General features: G+C 33.7%; 1 pseudogene; it reads right to left on the bottom strand.

The window, feature by feature from the left end:
* Positions 1 to 4,328: 4,328 nt before the first annotated feature.
* LOC138311805 (uncharacterized) lies at positions 4,329 to 10,592 on the bottom strand (annotated as a pseudogene).
* Positions 10,593 to 17,119: the final 6,527 nt, after the last annotated feature.

The raw sequence follows: 17,119 nt of genomic DNA, 5'->3' as shown, positions 1-17,119 counted from the left end.
AGCCGGTTTACATATGATTTCTCTGGGCATTTTATTCCTCCTGAAAATAGTATGATGGAACATTAATACTATAAGACACTTTCATGTATATACCCAAGGGTCACAAAATGTTGTAAAGCCCGAGGCTTGTCGAGGAGTTTTCAAAATTTTGTGATCCCGAAGGTAGAATATCCCTATCCTTGATGTCCACATATGAAAAATGAAAAAAAAATGTCTCCGTTCCTAGAAGTGTTGCTAAAATTTTGAAAATTGTAACTATTTGTTATCCCGCCATTTGGAGAAAAAAGTTGGAAGAAAACCGCAACTGTATGACAGTTTTTAACCCAAATCCGTTGTGTTTGTATTCTTTATAGTAACATCAACATAGTTTCCGAAAATAACGTTAAGATTCATCTTGAAAATAGTAATTTTGTTGACGCAGTGACGTCACTGTTGTATTGCAGGTATGAGGGAAACTTATAGTAAATTTTACAAACAATTTATGGAATTATGACAAAATCAAAATAGTATATGATGAATAGTTATTTTACATAAACAATACTGAATTTTCTCTCTACATGAGCAAATGTGAGAGCTGGGCTAAAATGGTATTTATAGGGAGTCGATCCCATTATATCCTATACTGTTTGTTCTATGTGCATGTGCCGTATGTTATCTTACCAGTAAACAAAACTGCGATCTTATCACCAAAATAGATCAGTTAGACGCTATATACAAAGAGAAATCAGATGATAGCAGTACACATACAATACCGTCTGCTTGTCAGTGAATATTACTATATATAGCCCAGTGAATGTATTATGTTAAATGCCTAACAACGATAACAACAATCGCCCTATTTACTAATTTGTTAAACCATGCTAGGTATTGTTACATATTTTTTGTATGAATGAATTCATAAAACATTGATTTTTGACAAATGCCTACGGCTATTGAGAAACACTATCTAAGATATATAGGAAATATAGCAATAATTAAGTCATTTGGTTTACCGGTAAGATTCCCTTATATTGTTATGGCATTCAAACAGGGAAGTATATTCCCATTTAATTATCGTATATCGTACGTAATGCAAATATGCCAATGTATGTCAGAACATTATACTTACCATTGTAAAATCCAGCTAAACTAATCAGTCGCTAATGCTTCCTTCATCCGTACACACACATAGCGATCTGCAGCATAGATGAGGTTTGAACAGAAAGTGACAACACAGTTGTGCAAATCCATAAACACTGTGACTTACACATATTTCACTCATCATTGAGCAGCCTGCGTGGGTAGTGTACGCTTGTTTGTGCTTTCATATGCAAATGCCAGCACAAACATTTCCTCATGACACTTAGTTATTTATCCGTAACTTATACTTTGTACATACAGAGGATCTTACATGAGCGGCTATGTACTATGAAATTACTTAAACCAGTTATAAACAATTAAACAAGGTTGATTAAAGCCCCATATTATGTAATAATTTACCATATTTTATCTTTGATAGATCGTATGATAATATAAAGTGTATGATATCCTAATGGGGGTTTATTTGTTTAACGTCCTAAATGTGGGGATGTGGATGTGGCGCAGTGGTAGAAGGCGCAGGTATGTTTGGCTAGGCGATTGGGTGCCGTTGATCATGAGTTGGAGGCCCGGATAGGGAACGAGTCAATAAATAGTCATGCTTTGTTAACTTGTTTCTTTGATATTTAACGTCCTATTAACAGCCAGGGCCATGCTAGGATGTGCCAGGTTTGTTGGTGGAGGAAAGTCAGAGTTTCCCGGTTATATGAAACGTCTTAATTTGTTTCGATTTAAGGTTGTTTTGTGTTGATCAATCCCCAAGCATAATGATAATTATGGTTAGTGATGAACGGAATACGAATATCAAAAAAGTAAATAAAAACATTTTTATTTATATTCAACGTTCTAAGCAGAAAATCCATAATTGTGATTTTATGTTAATTATTATCATTAGAATAATACAGAACTTACAACTAAAATAGCTGTTTGCCATGTCGGTTTATAATAACATAACGTATCACAGGAAATCAACGTTCAAAAGAAAATACATATATTGCACGTCGGAAAAATATACTTAGATTATAGCATTATCACATGGCCCTGTATAATGATTTTATTATAGATTGACTCCAAACAAAGTGAGTATCGTAATATAAATGTATGAATGCTATTTCTACCAGAATAGGCGAGACTATTCAACTCGCAGGGTTTTATAAAACAAATAATAAAAAACAAATGTAACCATGGACGAAAATTCAGTTATTACCACACGTAGTGTATACACTCCTAACCCGTAATGGCGGATAAATGTAAATTTTGATTCGATCATTCGTGTTACCATTAAATTTTGTCGACGTCATCAATAATCGAGCGACGTCAAGATGCTGTAACTGACGTTAAAAACAGACTGTTTTGGTATCAAAATTTGTGATATTTTCAAAATTGGAAAAAAAAAAGGTTAGTAGATATAGCGACCCTGAACTGGACATGACCTTTGACACAATAGTTTGATGATGATCGATGTGACCGGAAACTAAATGACAACGTGCTTTGTGCAGGATTGTCTACAGTTCAACAATAAGGATTATATTTTCAAGCAACTATAAACATTTACATTTAAAAGACTTACATCATACTATTATACTGAAAGTCTTGAATAAGTAAGAATATACCTTTTAGTTATTCCTAGTGGAAAGAAATCGATACCATTTAAAAAAAAATCAAATTTTGGCTTGTTAAATAACAGAGGGAATTGCATTGCTATTGAAAGTATCCCCACATCAAAACACCAGTGTACATTTGAATATCAGTTCTGTTATGCAAAAGTGATGTATTTAAGATAAGAGTCAGTGTATTGCAAAAAAAAAATATATGAATATGCTCTGTTGACTAAACCCGAGAATTTGAAGCGTTATACAATAATATATAAATACTGTGTGTGATGACGTGCCTGCCAGCATTCAGAAAATCATATTATCAGTAATAAAATAAATTAAACTACCGTATGGTTAGTATTATAATATAATGTAATAACTACCCTGATATCCGCGGAATAATATAATCATATACATAATGTAATGACTACCCTGATATCCGCGGAATAATATATAATCATATACATAATGTAATGATTGCCCTGACATCCGTGGAATAGTATAATCATATACATAATGTAATGACTACCCTGACATCCGTGGAATAGTATAATCATATACATAATATAATGACTACCCTGACATCCGTGGAATAGTATAATCATATACATAATGTAATGACTACCCTGACATCCTTGTGAATGTGACTACTATCATATACAAAGTGTAATGACTATCCTAACATCCGTGGAATAGTATAATCATATACATAATGTAATGACTACCCTGACATCCGTGGAATAGTATAATCATATACATAATGTAATGACTACCCTGACATCCGTGGAATAGTATAATCATATACATAATGTAATGACTACCCTGACATCCGTGGAATAGTATAATCATATACAAAGTGTAATGACTATCCTAACATCCGTGGAATAGTATAATATTATACATAATGTAATGACTACCCTGACATCCGTGGAATAGCATAAGCATATACATAATGTAAGGACTACACTGACATTCGTGGTAATAGTATATACATATACACAGTCTAATGACTACCATAACATCAATGAAATTGTATAATCAGATACATAATGTAATGACTACCCTGACATCCGTGGAATAGTATAATCATATACATAGTGTAATGACTACCCTGACATCCGTGGAATAGTATAATCATATACATAATGTAATGACTACCCTGACATCCGTGGAATAGTATAATCAGATACATAATGTAATGACTACCCTGACATCCGTGGAATGGTATAATCATATACATAATGTAATGACTACCCTGACATCCGTGGAATAGTATAATATATCATAATACATAATGTAATGAATGATTACCCTGACATCCGTGGAATAGTATAATCATATACATAATGTAATGACTACCCTGACATCCGTGGAATAGTATAATCATATACATAATGTAATGATTACCCTGACATCCGTGGAATAGTATAATCATATACATAATGTAATGACTACCCTGACATCCGTGGAATAGTATAATCATATACATAATGTAATGACTACCCTGACATCCGTGGAATAGTATAATCATATACATAATGTAATGACTACCCTGACATCCGTGGAATAGTATAATCATATACATAATGTAATGACTACCCTGACATCCGTGGAATAGTATAATCATATACATAATGAATGCAATGACTACCTGACAGCCGTGGAATAGTATAACCATATACATAATGTAATGACTACCCTGACATCCGTGGAATAGTATAATCATATACATAATGTAATGACTACCCTGACATCCGTGGAATAGTATAATCATATACATAATGTAATGACTACCCTGACATCCGTGGAATAGTATAATCATATACATAATGTAATGACTACCCTGACATCCGTGGAATAGTATAATCATATACATAATGTAATGACTACCCTGACATCCGTGGAATAGTATAATCATATACATAATGTAATGACTACCCTGACATCCGTGGAATAGTATAATCATATACATAATGTAATGACTACCCTGACATTCGTGGAATGGTATAATATTACACATAATGTAATGACTACCCTGACATCCGTGGAATAGTATAATCATATACATGATGTAATGACTACCCTGACATCCGTGGAATTGTATAATCATATACATAATATAATAACTACCCTGACATCCGTGGAATAGTATAATCATATACATAATGTAATGACTACCCTGACATCCGTGGAATAGTATAATCATATACATAATGTAATGACTACCCTGACATCCGTGGAATAGTATAATCATATACACAGTGTAATGACTACCCTGACATCCGTGGAATAGTATAATCATATACATAATGTAATGACTACCCTGACATCCGTGGAATGGTATAATCATATACATAATGTAATGACTACCCTGACATCCGTGGAATAGTATAATCATATACATAATGTAATGACTACCCTGACATCCGTGGAATAGTATAATCATATACACAGTGTAATGACTACCCTGACATCCGTGGAATAGTATAATCATATACACAGTGTAATGACTACACTGACATCCGTGGAATAGTATAATCATATACATAATGTAATGACTACCCTGACATCCGTGGAATAGTATAATCATATACACAGTGTAATGACTACCCTGACATCCGTGGAATAGTATAATCATATACAAAGTGTAATGACTACCCTGACATCCGTGGAATAGTATAATATTATACATAATGTAATGACTACCCTGACATCCGTGGAATAGTATAAGCATATACATAATGTAATGACTACACTGACATTCGTGGAATAGTATATACATATACACAGTCTAATGACTACCATAATATCAATGGAATAGTATAATCATATAAATGCTAGTTGTTATCTTATAACAATCAAATTATCGATTAGCTGGTAATTTCCCCAGGTATGATAACATTGTATAACATACATCTATGCTGCTAAAAGCAAGTACGTAAATTATAGGCACAATTTGAAAATTATCACATAAACTTTCAGCAAATTATCAAAGATGGGCGAAGCAACTTATGTTCCTGTATTTCATTGAAATTGAGACGATAGAAGATGTACATCACATATAGACTTTCACATTTATTTAAACGTTTACAAGTATAGTTTATCGAAAAATAGTGTTATAGCACAAAAACTAAGTTTCTAAAGTGTCATGTTCTTCTGAAATTACTTGAGTATAATAATACTTAGCATGCCTGTTTTCATCCTCGATACTCAAGGTGTTCCGATCACTAATGATCTCTAGACCCCTGGACTATATCATAGTAAAACTGGAGCCGTATAACGGTACATTGTGGTTGACTATGTGGCTTTGAAGTTGGAAGTTGCTCTCTCTGTAGTCTTCAAAGAAAATTTTTGCAGGCCTATGATTGGTTCAGATTTTTTCACTGGAGCTGCCTTCAGTTACTATGAGATAGTCCAGGGTGTAGAGATCTTAAGTGATCGGAACCCCTGGAGTATCGAGGATGAACCTTTCTGCACATCAACATTTCTGTGTAGGAACCTATACATCTATCCTATTCGATGGTGATATTAACACATGAATGTCTGCAGTAAATAGTCCTTTCCTTATTGAGCTAAAAAGGACATACACATGTAATAAAAAGCAGCGAAATCTAACAAACTTAAATGCTGGTAGAAAACCACTGTATAGCGGGTAAATTTCGCGGGTCGTATATTTTTGCTATATTAGTGGTTTTACTGAAACCCGCAAATTCAAGACATATAATTTTATCGTACCATCGTCGAGACGTCTGTTTGGTGTGAACCTTATCCAAAATGACACATCTCACAAGAGAAAATATGGACCCCGCGAATTTAAAGCACTAAACAGCAGTTAGCGAAATAATATTTTGACAAGTAAAAGGTAATCTCTGAATTTTACTGCTTAGGAATTTAGTATTTCATTAATTTCGTTTAGATGTCTGTGTGCTTTGTTTAAGCTTTCTTGTGAATTGCATGAGTGCAGTTTGCTGATAAGAAGGCACGAGATGTCTCTTGCTCTTTGCAGACTGTCCGCGTCCCCGATCTCTCGATAGCAGACGACCAACCCAAACAGGGCTTGGAGACGAAAATGTGACAATCCGACATCCGTGTTCTTCTCCATTGTGTCTGCTTCCTCCAAATGCTCAATGGCTTTCGCTATATGACTCCCTCCTTCTGGTGACTTTAACATGTAAAATTTCGCTAACTGAACATGGAGTCCAGGAAGTGCAGTAAAGTCAGCCATTTCTTTCATTAAGTCTGTTAGTTTCTTAGCACATTCCATGCCCAGTCCATAGGTTTCTCGCTTTTCTGTGTCTGTAGTATGCAGTTCGAACAGACGGCAGTAACATTTGAGCAGGAATTTCCGACACATTGCTGTGTGGTGAAAGTTCTTACATTACTGAGCTTCAAAACTCCAAATTCGAAGTAATCTTCTTTGTCATGAAGCAACGAGGTGTACTTTGTTACAGCACTACGAAGTACCATCAACTTTTCTTCATTTGTTGTATTTGTTTGATCAACCTTTAGTAGTTTGTACAGAAGGCCGTTCCTCTGAGTTATCAGAAACTGTATTGAAAGAAAATTGGGACATTTCTCTTTCAGCTGTTTCGCCCAGCCCCCATGATAATTCCATGAAACTTTTTGCGTAAATGTTTCTGTAAGTAGTGATTTCGGCCGTTGTTGTAAAGTATGACAATTAACAGTTCAACAAAGAAAAACTCGCGGACAACGTCGAGAGGTGCTGACAGCTTCTTCTTAACAAGCTCGCTATGCAGTTCGCTTCCTAGCTCTTTTTTGAAAGAAAACCGGGATAGATTCGACCGTGTCTTCAGGTGTTCCATGTCCTTGTCTGGACGTTTCATGGAGGGAATAAATTCTTTGATGAATTTGTCTGGAATTTTTGTTTTAAGAGAGCTTAACTTTTCAACCAGAATACCTTCTTTTCTAGTGTGCTCAGTAATGTGTCTTATGTCAGACCTCGTATCTCCAGAGAGGTCTAATCCAAATTGAGAAGGATCTTCCCCAATCATTTGAAAGCAATGCGTCATGGCTCGAGTGAGGTATTGATTTACCAAGAAGTTGTCGACGCCTTTGATACGGAATGTCACACCAACAAGCGTGCTCACGTAACATATCAAAACCTTGATCGTGTCACAAGGGTCGCTTAGCGCTTCAGCCATCCGGAGAACATTCATAGCGTGGTCGATAAACAAGATATTCGTCTGCATTGATGAACATAATCTACAATCCATGATCATGTTCGTGGCGAAAAAATTAAGTAAACTAAGAATTCGCTGATTTCTCTCCTTCGTGGACAGGCGATTCAAAAGAGCCATTTGTGTTAAAGCGTGTATTGATATAACGCGGTCATGGCCAAGACCCTTCAAGTCACAGAGAGCATACTTTCTAAGTCTTTCTATGACATTGCTGTCTTCGTATTTGTGGCCATGAATAGACCCACTCTTGAGTAGTCTAGACAATACTCCGACTTGAATATGTTCGTGATGTAGGAAAGGGAGGAGAGACAGTAGTATCTTACCGTCATCGTTCAGTTTTAGTTCCACTCTTTCCAAAATAATTCTGTTTGCGGCAATTAGTCGTTTTTTGTAGTACTGACCGATGTTTTCTGCGTGATCTTCTGCAGCATCGAAAAATTGTTCATCTTCCTTTAACATTTTTGTGAATTCTAAAAGGTCCATCCCCGATTTTTCGATGTTGTGTTTAGATAGCATCAAACCGAATGGCGAGTTCCCGAATAATTTGGCCAAAGCTTTAATATCTTCATCCTTAGCATTTGTAATAGCCGATTGCGTTCTGTCTGAATCTGAACTATGTCTGAAGAAAGGAATAACTTCCTCGTCTAGTAAGCCAGTAACCTCCATGGTTCTACAAGCAATGCCAATATCGCCATTCATAGTAGCAATAATTTTGACATTTCGTGAGTTTTCCTTGAAGATCTTCAGAATCTTGCTCACGATTTCGTTACATGAATCGCCAACGTCGTCAAAAATGAGCAAGTGTGTTTTCCTAGCTTGTTTTGGGCCTCCCAGATTATCCAGCACCATCTGTCCCATCTCCTCCAAGTAATGTGCCTTGTCCTTGTTATTGCCTTCCGGTTTCATTTGAAGGCGTTCTAAGAGGTCAATCATTGATTTGATTAACTCTGTTCTCCCTTCACAGTCTAGCTTCCATATTACTGATTCCCCGTTCTCCTTGAAGAATTCCTGTGCGTAATTGCATGCCAATTGGGTTTTTCCTGTCGCTGGTGGACCTGTTCGAGCAAACATATACGTTTGTTATATCAATTACATACAGTAGGTATGCGATCATATCGTATAATCGCTTACTTTCGCGTATCCAAATTTTGCGCCCTTAAACTGGGAGATGACAATTTAGAAAACCAAAATTTCGCAATTTGACTTCAAATGTATATATGATTTAACTCATTCACGGATCAAAAATTCGTAATCATAGCGATGACCCACAAAATCGCAAAAATATCATGCCCACAAAAATTAAAGTAGCGGGCTATATGGTAATAATCTTTCTCATGCAGACTTTTTACATATCTTGCAATCTTTGCTTGATTGATTTATGATACTTGCCCAAAATAGCAATTATATTCTCTGCTAGCAATGCCTTTTCTAGTGCGGTACAGTGTTTCACTTTCAGGAAGTGTGGAACGGTGGCATATCCAACTTTCCATTTTGCTGTTGAAATATATGAAATAAATAGAAACTATATTTACTGCGTACAAAATAGGATAACTCGTTAAATTTATCAATGTTTCATTAGTTTTTAAAATTGTTCAAAAGCATCAATAAGTAATAAAGGCGACAAGTGTAGATGTGCGACAAGACTTTCTGCTATCAAAAAGTATCATATTCAAACTTGGAACAGAAAATATTCCGGGAACATCAGACGAACTTCCGATCCTACTTACACATATGTATTATAAAAATGGGCAACGCGGGAAGATGTTCAGAATTTATCAGCTACTGGATAAATAACTGGTTCTCTTAGGGAAAATGAGACGACCAAAACTTGTTAAAAATGTCATCCTATGGGTGTATACAGTATCATTCAACGTTTAACAACAAAATAAGACAATAAACGTTGATAGAAACATTCTACAGGAAAAAATAGTATTACTATAAATAATAATGCCTCAAAACGTCAAAATCTACAACACAACCCAAAAAACGTCAATATTACCTCTGAACTTTAAAAAATAATTTACATCGTACATTACATTATCGACAGATATAATTAGACAGGGTTAGATTACAAGGTACGCCATCATAAAGAAAAGAAGCAAATTGCTACCTTACCTTCTTTCATGAGGATAAGATTATTTTTCAAAGGCTCCAGTTCGGAAGAAAGCTGTATACAGCCAATCTGCCCCAACAGTGAGTGCAGGTTTTCAACATTGGAATCAGATATGAATCCTTTCCTCTCCAAAAGTACCATGAGTTCCTCTCCAGTGCTAATGCCTTCCAGATCGCCGGAGGGAAACAACTTTTTGTTTGCGCCAATGACAAACTTCGCACTTTTCACGTCACCTTTCCATTGAGAATAAAGCGTTGGTGTTATTAGAAATAAGAATTCCAATAGTGTCAAAGTAGTTTGACTTGTTGATTAGGATACTTAGTATATACTGACCAAGAAAATTAGAAAATATATGATTCAAACTGAAACTTTGTCAAAGTAGTTTGTCTTTTTTAACTAGTATTTTTTAAAGGAGATATTAATTGCACAAGGACACAAAAATGACGAAGGAAATTTTACTTAATGAAAATGGAGAAATAAGGTTTAACTTACCTGTTTCAAGGTTCTTGCCAATATCGGCAAGAACAGTGCGGTATGATGTTAGGTTGGAAGAAGTCGCCATTTTTTTAATCTGAAAAAAGAAATATATTCAAATCACTGCATTACATCTCACCGCTAGAAAATAATGTATTGAAGTTAGAAAACCATATCTTTATACCTGTATCTGATAGCATAAAGATGGTATATATATTTAATGCATCAATTTGCTTTACTTTAATAATGTATGTCCATTTTAAATGAATCCCAGAGTTCTAAAATCTTCCAATTACCAAAACCTGACATGTTCTTAAAGGACAATTCAGTACAAGAGAACATTAAAATTTGTACATATATCGAAAAAAACCAGTTTTAATGGAAATTAGATCAGTCGGTTTTACTGTGATATGCATGAAAAGCCCATGGTGATGAAATACGTGTGAAATGTTCAAACTCGCTCGCTGTCCGCCATTACACATTGTGGTCGAACTTCTTTTATGCCGAACCCTGTCCCTTTCTCGTAGAGTAATGCAACTTTTGTCTAGAACTGCTCAAATTGCTCTAACAGTAGTGTGTTTACCTTATTAGGTTAATTGTCTTGCCTAAAAATCATTTTATCACCTCCTCAGTGGTTATGTAGTTCATTTGTTTAATGTTTTGTAATTACAGCGGTCTCAATTAAAATACTAAAAAATGACGTGGAATTTGTCAATATTTTATGTCATATGTTGCATAAGAAATGTAGAACATACATTTATGCCATAATTTGCTTCTTGGTTATGTAAAAGAATTAGCCTTATAGAGTGGATTGTCTCTTAAAACCTTGGTTGATCAAATACCGTAACATGAATCACGAAATCAAAACATGAAAAACAAATTTAAAAAATCAAATATTAGTTTTATAATACAGCCATAGAGACCGGGATGAAAATATTGAACGTAATCATTTTTAGCTACACGTAATGTTAACGACGAATAACGCTAAAAACGTGTGGTGCAATCCGTCCCGTTATTGTGTGGAATTCCTAAGTCATTACCTGTATATATAGGTGTCCTATACTATTGTATTGATAACATTTAAACCTTATCTATTGTTAAATATAGTAATGCCATCATTATTGCCGATACATAACTTTACACAAAGTGTAGTTTTCGTAAACGCAGTTACAATAAAACTTCTTTTGTATTAAACCTTATCGATGATACCATCAACAAAAATGTATTTTGTGATTCTAGTTTCAAAACAATATCGCGAAGATTAATTTTATTAGAATGAAAATGTATTTGAATTTCCGTTCATATCTATATTTAGTATATGTGAACGGATATATATGATATATGATATGACTGGAATTCAATATATCTAGAAATTTAATGTTAATAATTTTTGAATAATCAACTGTCAGGCTAACAAATAATACTCATGTATTTTTAAATAAACACAATGTATTGATCATATATTAATGGCCTATTTAACGCATGGATGCCTAACTCCCGGGAAGAATCGATCATTTTTCACTGTGGAGAATGCATTCCAGTTGTGTCCATTGAAGTTTGTACAGGCGTCATCAGTATTGACATTCATGTGTAACTTGAAACAAATTAAATGAAGTGAGCAGTTCATTTTGAATTTGTTTCAAGGGGAAATAAAATTCATCACCCCATGAAATCGACAAAAGCAAGATTCAATCCTTATATTTCAATTCAATCGTATTTAATCGACAGATTGGAATATTTTGTATAATGATAAATGTTTCTATATAAATCTCACTCAGACACACTTAATGTGTGACAAGGTGTCCAATGTATACATAAAACTGTTATTAACAGTTTTTGTTTAACTTCGTTCTTTAAATAGTTAATATGTGGTACACAACTTTTCTGATATAATAATATTTTTATCAACATGAACCATGCTACATACATGTACGGTTTGATAATTTATTTTATTACAAACCAACATAAACCAAAATTGTGTAATTCTTAACCAAATATCGACATCTAATGAATATCTTTCAGTTTCTCCATATACCATAAAAAGTGTATCAAATTGTCTCTACTAGGATATGTTTCCTGAGGTTTACCTGTGCTCTCAGTGTATTGATAGTAAAACACACCTATTCCACCCTACCCTACCTGTTTCTCACCTATAATCTCAAAAGTTGGCTAGACTGGAAGACACCAATTACTGCAAAACCCTTCTATATATAGTTTTTCTCTGTACACCAGAGCAATTACAAGGTCATCTAGTAATTCCTGCATTGGAATATACACGTGTCTGATAATGCATGGCTTCATATATGTATTACTTATAATTGTGTTTTATTCATAACTATACTTTGGAAAATCTAGATTCGGTAATTTTCTATTTTTTTTTCTATATCTTAAATATCTTTTAGCATATAATTAAAATATAATAGTCAGAGAGTGTTATGTTAACACGAAGAATTAGGCGGTCGCCAGCGGCACGATAATTTAAAAGTTGCAAGGAGAGTAAAATAAAAAAAAATACGAATAATAGGAATAATATGTGCTTTGCACGTAGTAAATTACTTTTCACCAAACAGATTAGCTATTAACTTCTTTCAGGAGTTTGAATATTTTTACACATGCCTTTTTACTTGTTCGTATTTTTATGAATGATTTTCAATTCCTTTTAAGTGTCCAAATTGAAATGTTGGTATATTTACATGACCTTTTTTGTAGTGAGACCACAGGTTTACGACGCGCAAAAAAAAAAAAAAAAAAAAAAAAAAAAAAACTAAAAATACTGAAAGGTTGTTTACTTAGCCCTGTATCCTATTTCCAGAAAATGGGGTATTTAATTTGAAAATACTCTGAACACCTCAAAAATCATCCGATCTGAATATTTTTAGCTTTCACTGAAGACAATTCCTTACTGGTTACTATGGTATATGATATGATGAGATTATGGGCGAATTTGATTTCATATCGAAAGTTGAATTACGAGAATTCGTGTAAAAATCGTTAGTCGGAAAAGTACACGCTACATCCCCGGGTCACGATTTCCTAATGAGCACAGACCGAATAAAATCATCATCCATTCAACGAATGCATCCCTGAAATATTCAGATCAAATTTTTTTGTGGTGTTCAGAGCATTTTAAAATTAATTACCCCATTTTCTGGAAATGGGATACAGGGCTATTTTTAGTATTGTTTTTTTTTTTGCGCAGCGTAAACCTGTGATGAGACTAAAGCAATATCAATCTTTCTTTTGTGACTGTGTATGATTTTTTTTCCTTTTAAAAATTATATCATATTTTTATAGTATATCCCATTACCACTCTAAAAATAAGAAATATAATAGGCGATATAAATTACACACTGTAAAGCACTCAAAACACGTGTTCCACATTATCAATAATGAAAACATTGATTATACTTATTCCTTCTGTATGTAGATTTTAAACCTTTCAATACTTACTAGTTTACCTCGATATGTAGACTAGTTTATCTACAGGTCCAGATAAACACATCTACAGTACGTGTGTAAACAACATTGTATATACAGAATCCCAAATAAGTAGATTTGGCTATTCAAACTGCAAATGTCACTTTTGCCATTGATCTTGAATTTAGTATTTACAGATATGTTTTGAATATTTACTCTATAGTTCATATCTTAACACATGCCTGGATTTAATGAAGAAAGGTTAACATCAGATGTGGGATATGAAGATAAACGATAACCTGTCTATCTGTTATTACCCTTCAAATGTTCTATATAACTATGTAGGACTGATTTGATATAAGGTATAACAAAGCTGAATTTACTACGTTGATCCTGTTTTCTGGTCGATGTAAAGAGATGTGTAGTCGCTGGTCGTGTTTAAGCGAGGGTAGTTTAATAGAGTTAAACTATCTAGAAATATGCTGGGAAGTCATCGTTTCGAACAGAGAGTCTTCTAGATACGTATATATATCTGGAGATAATTATTTTAGCACATAAAAACTAATTTGGAGACCATTATAATATAATGAATAATACGAAAACGTTGATATGAACATATTTTGTATATTACCTTAATTTGTTAAATATAATAAAACACGCAATGGTAACAAATAGGAATTGTAGATGTATTAAAAGGTTAAAGAGCAAGTGAGACTGCCAAAAGGTTTAATCCTTTTAAGACATTACCAATGTGTGACTATCAAGTTCTTTACTGTAATGGCAATGATGGAATCAAGTTGATATTTGCGACAACGTGTGATATACATTGTATGCATAATACATTATATATGTATCTTAATAATACTATTAAGAAATATACGAAAATTGTTTTGTGTATTATTGTATCAGAATCGATCAAAACCATTTGAAAGCATGCCTACCCACCTGTGAAATAAATATTTCAGCACTTGTTACTTTTGGTAGATCATGGACTGTTTAGTTTAAGTTAATCTGTACAGTCCATCGTTAGATTACTTATCTTATCTGAAAGTCAATGAAATACAAACCGAGGTAAATGATTCAAATTGGGATACTTAATGGTGATAAATGGTGAATTTCCAAGAAAAATACGTATTGTACATTCCGTATTCGCCAAATCCGAGTTTGAACTTGTGTTTGAATATCCTTCCATTGGTATTGTGTATTGTTTTGTGTATGTTATTATTATCGTTGTACGGCTGATGACGTAATACCAGTGCTCGGGCGTTATGATGATCGCCATCGCCATTAGTCCATTACATTAAGACTCTCGTTTTTGGTCTGAAAAGTAACGATAAATTTGCGAAGAAATAATAAGTAATTTAAGTCTGTACAGTACCTTCTACATGGTGTTGTATGGTCTCTGGTGAATCCTCACTTCACCTGCCTAGACAAGTTCACACTGTGTTCGGTCGATCACGAGGTTATCTTTTACAAATAATGGAGTAAAAATATCTCAGATTCGTGATGATAATGTAAGTCCAAAATCCATGCAAAGTGTGTTCGTCATAACATGAACGTCACAAGCTTTAAGTTTATCTACCTCTGGTGTCAGAAATAACTATAACCGTAACATCATACTTTTTTAACACATTGCTGCTTTAACGATGAGCTCTCACGTATTTCCATTTTCTGTCGTGTATGAGTTATGATACTTACGTTTATATCAAAGCATCAAGTACTTAAAAAGCATAAATTATTTGTATCGTTTTCTCAGAATTATTCAAATAAAAATAAAGGCATTATAAATAATTAGTAAGTTAAGTACTTCATAAATTTGGTGTTAATGCAAAACTTTTTAACAAACCAGAAATAAAACATGTTTGCAGAGAATGAAAATCAAGTAAGGTGTATGAATCTACTACCTAGACAGAAAAGACCGTGAACCTGGGGGAGGAGTCATTATTTATCGGAAAGATAATATAGTTATGAAAAGAAGATATACAAATGCTTTGGACTGAGGTTATCACAGGTGGGAATAAGTCTTTATTAGGTTGTATTTACAGACCACCTGGTAGCAATGTAGATTATTTGGAAAATTTTGATACAATGTTTTGTGATATAACTAATAATATAAATTAGATATAATATTAACAGGAGACATTAATGTGTGGATGGGTGGATGACTTGTGATCGCTATTTGCGAATGGACTTTTTTGGTCTGTATCCCATGAGTGGAAGGAGTACCTTTCACATAAACAAAATTTCACCTAAAAAACATATATCGAATTATACATCATCTAATTTACAGACTTTGATTATCTAAATCTTCTCATGTAAGTTGTTCAGATACTTTAAATTTATTTTTAAAAGAGTATATATTGTATATAATGTTAAATGCGCTGTGTTATCTGGGGAGAACCTGTTGAGGCTTAGCCTGTTGTTTGACCGCTTTTCATATTTTGTATGAAATAAAATTTTATGAAATTGAAATTATGAAACTCGTTTCGAAGTATCAATTTAGATTAACTCAATTAGGTACTAATTATGTATTAATTTCCGTGATATTACTTACTGTGATAATGAATCAAATTGAGTTTTGGCGGATTGATATCCTATCTAATAGTTCAGTTTGGCCAATGACTGTGCCACTTTTAAAATATGCCCGGAAATTGTATGTATGACGTCATAATACTTCATACTTCGGTCTATGGAAAAACAATATCTAACCAATAGAAATGAGTATAACATAAGAAATTAAATTGGTATGAAATAAACATGTACACTGGTTTTTGGTCGATATGGCGGAAATGGAAATCCTCTAGAACAAACGTCATGACGTCATAACCTGCAACACGATCTGTCAGATGACGGGAATACACAAATGATGGCCAACTGCAACCGCTTCGTTTTCTTTAATCACACAGTTTTCAAAGTTTTCCCAGCGACAGAGATACTGTGAACACAAACTCCTACCGACAATGCATATATTTATAAAGAAATAAGAAAGAACGCAGATTTGAAAGGTATCGTACAGATCGTTTTAGTAAGTGCATTCTGTTTTTTAAATATTTATACAGATTTATTAAAAATTGAATAAATTCAGAATACATTTGTATTAGGCTTCGTTTTGTTTTACTTCTCTGACCATATAAAACAGTTATGGACTTTTGTGCTGGTAAATATGATGTGATATTCACCAGCACAAAAGAACATAATTGTATATTATTCAAATATCTATATCCTATGTATAAGATGTAGGTTTC

The sequence above is a fragment of the Argopecten irradians genome, unplaced genomic scaffold, assembly GCF_041381155.1.
Source record: "Argopecten irradians isolate NY unplaced genomic scaffold, Ai_NY scaffold_0122, whole genome shotgun sequence".
Lineage (NCBI taxonomy): Eukaryota > Metazoa > Mollusca > Bivalvia > Pectinida > Pectinidae > Argopecten > Argopecten irradians.
Note: the sequence above shows the minus strand (reverse complement) of the source record. Positions and strands in the feature narration are given on the sequence as shown.